Below are 8,713 nucleotides of genomic sequence, written 5' to 3'. Positions count from 1 at the left end.
TAGTAACATGATTCACATTCATTTCCATTACTATGTATACATCCACTTTAAATGCGAACAACACAGGACATAATCTTTGTTACCCTAAAAGAAAGTTCATTCTAAAAATATGATGAAATTCAAGAAGGAAGTTGGAGGACTCTCACTCAGAAGGTTTCAGTGCACGTGGTATTACTTTGTTGGCAACGATGGTTCAAGGAAGGATAAGAAACAAAAATGCTTTCTTTACCGACTGAGGACACAATTGAGGAAACAGGAACTGGGTTTCTGAAAACTTTGCTAGTTGTGGAGATGGCCCAGGGAGGTCTCCTGAGGTCAGCAAATGACAGCTTCAGAAAGCCCTAGCCAGAGTTACAGAAACAGAGCATGTAGAGTACTATTTCTAATGACAAACATAATTGGGCTTTGTCGTCTATTAATAATCATCTCTGAAAGCCTGTGGGCATGTGGTTGTGGCTCTGGCCTAGCTGGGCAGCTGAAGGTGCACATGGCCACCTACTGATGGACCTTCTCGAAGTACTCCTTGGAATCTGCTGGGCTTGGCTTGATTGTAGGGGAATCTGGTGTGCATTTCGCTGGGCAGACTTCTCCATGGGTTTCCACAAACTGGAACACCTTCACTAAGCGGGGGGGTCTCATCCACGCTTTGGCCCACTGGGAGATCGTTGACACTCAGATACTTGATGACTCCATTGGGTCAATTATGAAGAGTCTTCGGAGTGCAATACCAGGACCTTCCAAAGGTACACTGTAGTCCTGGGAAATCTGTTTAGTTAAATCTGACAGAAGTGCTATGCTCATATGGCCCAAACCACTGCTCTTTCTTGGTGTATTGATCCAGGTGAGGTGAGTAAAGTGGGAATCCACTGAAACTGCCACAACTTCACAGTTCACATCATGAAACTCATTGACTTTGTCACTAAAAGCAACAATTTCTGTAGGACACACAAAGGTGAAATCCAAAGGGTAGAAGAAAAGCACCGAATATTTCCCCTTTAAGTCCTCAAGTCTTAGCTCTTTGAATTCTCCGTTAACAACAGCATGCTGGGTGACAGCTGGAGCATGGCACAAGGAACTGGTGCTGAAGGTGAGTTTGGCTTGAGGAGACCCAGACCACAGTGCCTTTGTCAAACATGGTCTTCTAGAAGCAACAGGTGCAAAGGCTGCAGAGGCAGAAATGCCACGAGAAATTATGCTCACCTGGCAAGCAACCGAGGCCCAGAGCAACTTTGCTGCTGCAGCCCCCATCTTCAGTGCACGGGGAGCTGCGGGGGGTGGGGGCAGGGCCTACCTGGCTTTACCTCTTATACTTTGTTTTTATACTTTTCTGCTGGATGGTTAAGACCAAGATAAAGCAACACCGATGCAACAAGAGTTGTAGCTTTTGGTCTGATAAGGTCAGTGAAATTCCTTCAGGATTTATCCTGAGATCCTGTACCTCAGATTGTACATCCTTTCTCAGTGTCAGCCATGTGGATGACACATGGCCATTGCTTGGCCAATATGCTTTCTGTGAAAGCCTGAGAGAATGTGTCTCTCGATGTGACTCTCCTTAGGCACACACTACATCATAGAACACTTTCCTCTTTGGTCCCATGATCTCCTTGATCAGAAAATTTGGGATACTACTGAGTTACATGACATTACGGTACAAGTTCTCATATGGCCTGAGTCTTAATTGATCTTGGAAGGCTAGGGCCAAAATGTTGGCTTTCCTTGTGGCTCTCCTTTTTCTCTAATTTTGGTCTGCAAACTTAGGTTGTTAACATTCCAGAACAGAAGCTTATTGTTATTACCATACAACGGAGGCTATTAAGCTTAACCTCACTATCTGTCTGAATATCAAATATCTTAGGCATAATATGGAACAGGTATTTTTCATCAAGTATTGATATGTTGAACTTTAAGTTCCTACAGAATATGATGAAAAAACATTTAAAAAATATACTTTAAAAATAGGCATAAATAATTATTTAATTCTTATGTTTACACATAAGTCCAGAAATCTAACCATATACAACCCTGTAGCAGGACAATCCTGCAACATTCCTTTTCCTGTCTCCTGCCTTCATTCACCACCCCCTTTTTGAACAATCATCTACCCAAGAGACAGCATGGCAGCAACTGGCATATCATGATAAGCAGCCCATATTCAGAAGACCAGAATGACAGGCACTCCAAGCATGAACCTACTATTATAAATTGGCATTTTCAGTGCAGTTGCTTAGTTCACAGGTATCAGTATATATAGTTAGTCAGGTTGAGAATCATTCCAATTAACTGCTAGATTCACAAATCTTCTGAATATTCTCAGGATCATTGCCTTACCCAACTTCTACATATAACTGTATGGCTTGCCCCTGTCATGTTTCTTAATTCTTCATTTTGCTCTCTTTTCATTGTCTAGTCCTCAAGCTCTTGCTTTCCTTTTAGTTCTATTATACCTTTCTATTTGTATTTCTTCTTTTGAGTTCTTATACTAGGGAAACTATACAATATTTATACATGAGTGTCTGGTTTATTTCACTTATGAATACATCTTCACGTGGCATCCAGTTCAATAAAAAGGCTTCAAATTTCTTATTCTTTATAGCTGAGTAATACTCCATTGTATAAAAATATCACATCTTTTTCATCCATTCCTAACATGATGGGCATCTTGGTTGCTTCCAAGATTTGACTATCACAAATTCTGCTGCAATAAACATAGGCACACATGTTATTTGATTTTTGTTCATGAACTCTTTGCCTTCCCCTTTGTCTTCAAGAGTTCTTCCTACTTTCTCTTCCAGTAGTATTTGTGCTCCTGTTTTAATGTTTAGATCTTTGATCCATTTTGACTTTAATACTGTATGAAAAATAACTTTGCATGTTATACCTAATATGTTTCATAGGGGCCGGTGAGATGGCTCAGTAGAATAAGCACTTCCCTGGCAAGTACAAGGGCCTGAGTTCAATCCCTGGTTCTGCAAAATAAATAAATAAATAAATAAATAAATAAATAAATAGCTTGCCCTAATATGTTTCATGTTGAGACAGATAATGAGGTTAAGCTTCTCCTCTGAAGGGTTAACAACTTAAGTTTTCAGACCAAAATTAGAGAAAATGGAGGGCCACAAGGAAAGCCAACATTTTGGCCCTAGCCTTCCAAGGTCAATTAAGACTCAGGACATACGAGAACTTGTACTGTAATGTCATATAACTCAGTAGTGTCCCAAATTTTCTGATCAAGGAGATTATGGGGCCAAAGCGGAAAGTGATCGATGATGTAGAGTGTGCCTAAGGAGAGTCACATGGAGAGAAAACTTCTCTCAGGCTTTCACAGAGAGCACATTGGCCAAGCAATGGCCATGACTCATCCACATGGCTGATGCTGACAAAGGTTCTACAATCTGAGGTACAGGATCCTGAGGGGATTTCACTGACCTTATCAGACCCAAAAGCTACAACTCTTGTTGCATAGGTCCTGCTTTACCTTGGTCTTAACCATCCAGAATGAAAGTATAAAAACAAAGTACAAGAAATAAAGCCATGCTGTTATGTTGAGCTATAGGGGACTCAGGTCAACAATTTCTGACATTTCCAGTGAAACAGAAGACCCAATACTATTATGGTTTACTGGAGTCTTTTATAATATTTTGCTGAGTTAACACACCTGTAATATTCAAATGACGGAACTAAACAAAAAGGGGAATATATAAATGAATGTCCATTTGTGTCTGTGTATTCAAAATGGTTAGTACAGATATATAGTTACATTCTCTTAATGAATAGAGGTATTTGTTCTAATACTGTTTGTAAATAGAATATCATGCCTGCATCTTGAAGAGCAATTAACCACTAGGAAGAGAGTATGTAATGTGATAATTATTGAAACTGCCTTACCAATTTGGTTTGAAAATGTCTCATTGCTATTTGTCTCTCGATAAAATTATGGGAAAAAAAAAGGAAGGACCTCCATGTATTATTTGGCCCACTCAAAGTGAGAACTGGCACCTTCTCTGGTACTCTCTCCTGCTTCCTTAGAACAGAATATTCACTGGGAAATGCCAGAAGCTCAGGGTTTTCATTGTATATCTGCCAAGGCAAGACTAATGTCTAAAGGAAGGGAAATAGCCTGTAGCCTGTGAATTGCTGGGACCGCTGGGGTCAGATGGAACATCCTTTGCTCTTGCCACAGTATTTAAATCTTAACTTGCAACATGGGGCCATGAATGCTTGCTTCTTCTGTGAGGCAACTGCAACTTTAATCAATTTCCCAAAGGAATGTGACTCCAAAGATTTATCTAAAATGTACAATAGAGTTTGCATAGCTAATCATTAATGAGGAAGAGATAATTAAGAAAAACAACAAACACAGAATCCACAAATGGTCAGGAATTGAACCCGGGGCCTTTGTACTGAGCTGCATCTCCAATTTTTCTGCATGTTTTCAAACTTTGAGACAGTCTCGCTAAGTACCAAATTTGGTCATGCTGGCCTCAAATTTGTGATTTTCCTACCTCAGCCCCTCAAAGTGCTCCAGTCTTGTTTTGAAAAGACAGAATGCTGCAGACATGTTTCCATTTTCTTCCTCTCCTAGAGCTAACGGCCTAAGCATACACTGGTGAGGACCTCTCTCATATGCATTTTTTGTAGTCATTTTTGTCTGCACAGAACACCACTGGCCCGCCAACCTTCTCTGCAAAATTTAGGATAGTAAATATTTAGAGTTTGCAAGTTTCTGTTGAGTACTTCATTTTTAAATTTCTAAACATGTTTTACAAATCATCAAAACTATAAAAAAAGTTTTGGGGTCTATGACATAAAAAGGTGGACTGGAACCTGGATTTGGTCATGTAGAGACAGATTTCCCACCCCGAATATTTACCTACCCTTGAGGGGTCTTGTTTTGACTTTTCTTTTCCTTTTCTTTATTTTTGTTTAACAAATTGCATACAATGGAATCACCTTGTTGGTACTGTATTCTTGCAAAACTTCTGTTTTGTATACAGTATTATGAGATGTATGTAAATTGATACATGTTGATTTCTTGTTTGCTTTCTTTGTGTTACAGTATAAGAATTGAACCCAGGAATTGTGGCCAGCATTTCAAACAGCAGTGAAACCAGATCACTGGTGCAATTCAGGGAGTTGCAAGACTTCTCAGCTCAGGTTGGCCAAATAGCTCAGAGGATTAAAGCCGGGCCCGCTGAGATGGCAATTGAGACTGGGCGTGGTGGTGCCCACCTGTAATCCCAGCTCTTGGGAGGCTATAAACAGGCAGATCACTATGAGGCCGATCTAGTAGTGAGATGCTGAACACCCTGTAGACTCTTCCCTAACATACAAAAAATAAAGAAAAAAGACTTCCTAGCTCATTGGACACATAAAAGAGATAAGACAACAGTGAATTTACTGATATTCTAGACTGTTTATGAATAAAATGCTTTGGGGAAAAAAAGATGCTTTGGGAGGAGATCTGGTTAGAAATGATAAGATATGAGTTTTGAGGTTTAGGATATAAACATGTTTATAAATTACTAGAAGATTAATATCAAAGTAGTTATGTGACAAATTAAGGTTACTAGAAAATTAAAATTATGTATATACCTGCCAGAAGAAGGTGAAAATTCGATTTAGTACTTGTTGTCCCAATGTGGTAGAACTCCCTTCTTCTGTGAGAACTTTTATGGCTTGTACAGTAAAGTGGATCATTACTCATTAAAATAGGTGAAAGTGAAAGAAATAAGATGACCGAAGCATCTTATTATGTTTCCCTCGTAAAGGAAATGAAATAGTGCAAAAGATAACTTCACAAAAATCTGTTGTATTTCTATACACAAGGAATACATAATCCAAAACATTAGAAGGATAATTTCATTAACATTACCATCAAAACAAATGAAATGTTCAGAAATAAAATTAACTAAAGAGAAAGAAAACTTGTATGCATAAGACTAGAAAATGTTGCTGAAAAGAGCAAAATAAATAAAACGTCGTTTTGCATTAGAAGATTTACTATTAATACCATTAAGATGGCAACGCTACCCCAAGTGATCTGCACGTTGGATACAATCTCTGTCAAAATTTTAATGACTTTTTTTTTTTTTGCAAAAATAGAGTAAACCCGTGTGAGTGAGATGACCCAAGGCCCGCTGGATCCTGAATAGACCCAGAGTGCAGGCCCAGCAAGTGAGTGAGAAGATTAGGGGCCCAGGCCCAGCATGTGAGTGAGACCACCCAGGGCCCTCGGATCTTCATTCCACCCAGAGTGCAGGCCCAGCCAGGAACCCTTCAGCAGAACTCCCTGCAAAGAGGCTAGAGACAAGACCCACCCAGCTGATTCAGGAGCAGAACATCTTGCCAGAGAGACACAAAGGGTTCAACTCTAACGCCTGCAGCAGAAAGAAGTGGAGCACACACCCAGAACCAAACAACACCCACCTGGAAGAATCTGAACTTCATAGATCAGGACCTGGTGCTAAGGTAATAACTCTATCTAAGCTCTACATCTAAGGTCAGAAGACAGTGGTATACAAAATGACAAAGAGAAGGAACAAAATGCAGTCTCAGGCCCCGAGTCCACCCAGTACAACTGCAGATGACACTAGTACTGAGGAAACTGGAAATCACACACCAGATATCTCTGAAATAATAGCGTTGGCAGTAAGGAAACAATTGCAGAAAGGTATAGAAGAAATCAGATAAGAAATAACTTTGGAACTAAAAAATTTAGTGATGACTATAATCAAGGAAGTACTAAGTGCTTCTAAAGAATACACTGATAAAAAAATAGAGCAGAATATAAAAATGATGGAACCCCTGAATAAACAATTTAGGAAAGAAATAGAATCTATGAAACAGGTTCAAAGTGATATACAGGAAATTAAAACCTCAATCACAAGCTGGCAAAACCATTTGAGTGAAAGTGAAAATAGACTTTCTGACTTTAAGGATACCATTGCGGCTAGTGAAAAGTAAGAAAAGATCTCTTTAAAACAACTAGGATGCAGGAAAAAATAATTCAATACCTGCAAGACTATGCAAAGATTCAACACACTCTACAAATGGACTTCTCTTCCACCCTATGGGTCATGATTCCACCTGAGTCTACAGGGTGGATTTCAAAGAAATAGCTGTAGCTCAGTCCCACAAGTGACGCCTAGCCACCAGTGACTGTCACGGTCATTATGCATGTCCACAACACACTAGAACTTTGTGCGATATCCTATCTTCAAACTGTTAGAAATGCTGGTCATTTATTTGCCATTCCAGTATTTATCTTATGTTTTACTCTTAGTACTTCTTTGCTATTATTAAAACCTTTTCTTAGTTCAATTGTTCTGAAACATTTAATTTTTAATTAATTAGCATTTAATTTTCTGAAAATTGCTTAATCTTAATTTTTGCTTTAAAATTTATACTATAACACACCTATAATATTCAATAATGGAACTTAGAAAAAATGAGGTATACAGATGAATGTCCATTTTGTATCTGTGTATTCAAAGTGGTTGGGATAGATATATAGTTACATTCTGTTAATGAATAGAATGATTTGTTCTAATGGTGTTTGTAAATAGGATCACAAGTCTGCATCTTGTACAGCAATTAACCACTAAGAAGAATATATGCAGTGTATTATTTGTTGAAAAATAAAAAAAAATAAAATAAAATAAATAAAATAAAATTTATACTATATCTTTGACTTGCAATTTATATAAAAGACATTGTATGATATCTTCTCCTAGTATTAGAAACTTTAAAAAGTATAAAAGTAAAAATAAAAATAAATAAATAAACTACAGGTCTAAAAAAAAAGAAATAGAGTAAACCATACTAACATCTATCTGAAATTTCAAAGCACATTTACAGTAAAGGGGATCTTGAAAATGAGAAAGAAATGTTCTAGGATTCACACTTTTTTATTTTAAAACTTATTAAAAAGTTATAATAATTAAAACAATGTGGATTCATATAAAGACAGATATGTACAACAAAGGAATGCAATAAAGAATGCAGAAATAAGACCTCACTTATATGGCCAATTGAATTTCTACAACAATGCTAAGACCATTCATTGTAGAGAGCAGTCTTTTTAAACACATGGATATCAAATTGTAATGATAGAAAATTAGAAATATATGAAGAGAAGAATCTGGATGATGACCTTCTACTATACACAGCAATGAACTCAAAATAGATCAATTATTTCAACATAAGAGGTAAAAATATAAAACTCTTAGAACAAATTATAGGACAAATATTTGTGACTTTGAATTTGGCAATAATTTCTTGAAAACAACACCAGACCTATAGGCAACAAAAGAAAAGAATAGATAAATTCTACTACATCAAAGTTCAAGGCTTTTGTGCATACCAGCAACAGAATGAAAACCAAGATGTATCCACAATGTATAAGGAACTCTTCAACTCAACAAAAAATAAAAACAAACACCTTCATTAACAAATGAGAAAGAGAACTGGATGCATGCCCCACACCTACTATTCTAGCACTGTGGGAAACTGAGGTAGAAGAATTGCAAGTCAAAGTCAAAGACCCTATGGTCAATCCCCAGTAACACACACACACACACACACACACACACACACACACACACACAGAATTACCCTTTGATCCAGCATATACACAGATACTTGTTAACGGCACATTGTTTTTAGTACCAAAAGGCATGAGCAACCAAAGTGTCTACCAACAGTTGAACAGCTG

General features: G+C 37.7%; 1 pseudogene; it reads right to left on the bottom strand.

Moving 5' to 3' along the window:
• Nucleotides 1-413: 413 nt before the first annotated feature.
• Nucleotides 414-1,248, bottom strand: LOC101570305 (annotated as a pseudogene).
• Nucleotides 1,249-8,713: the final 7,465 nt, after the last annotated feature.

The sequence above is a fragment of the Octodon degus genome, unplaced genomic scaffold (assembly GCF_000260255.1).
Source record: "Octodon degus isolate 3935 unplaced genomic scaffold, OctDeg1.0 scaffold00110, whole genome shotgun sequence".
Taxonomy (NCBI): domain Eukaryota; kingdom Metazoa; phylum Chordata; class Mammalia; order Rodentia; family Octodontidae; genus Octodon; species Octodon degus.
The sequence above is the reverse complement of the archived record's forward strand: the minus strand, read 5'-3'. Positions and strand labels throughout refer to the sequence as shown.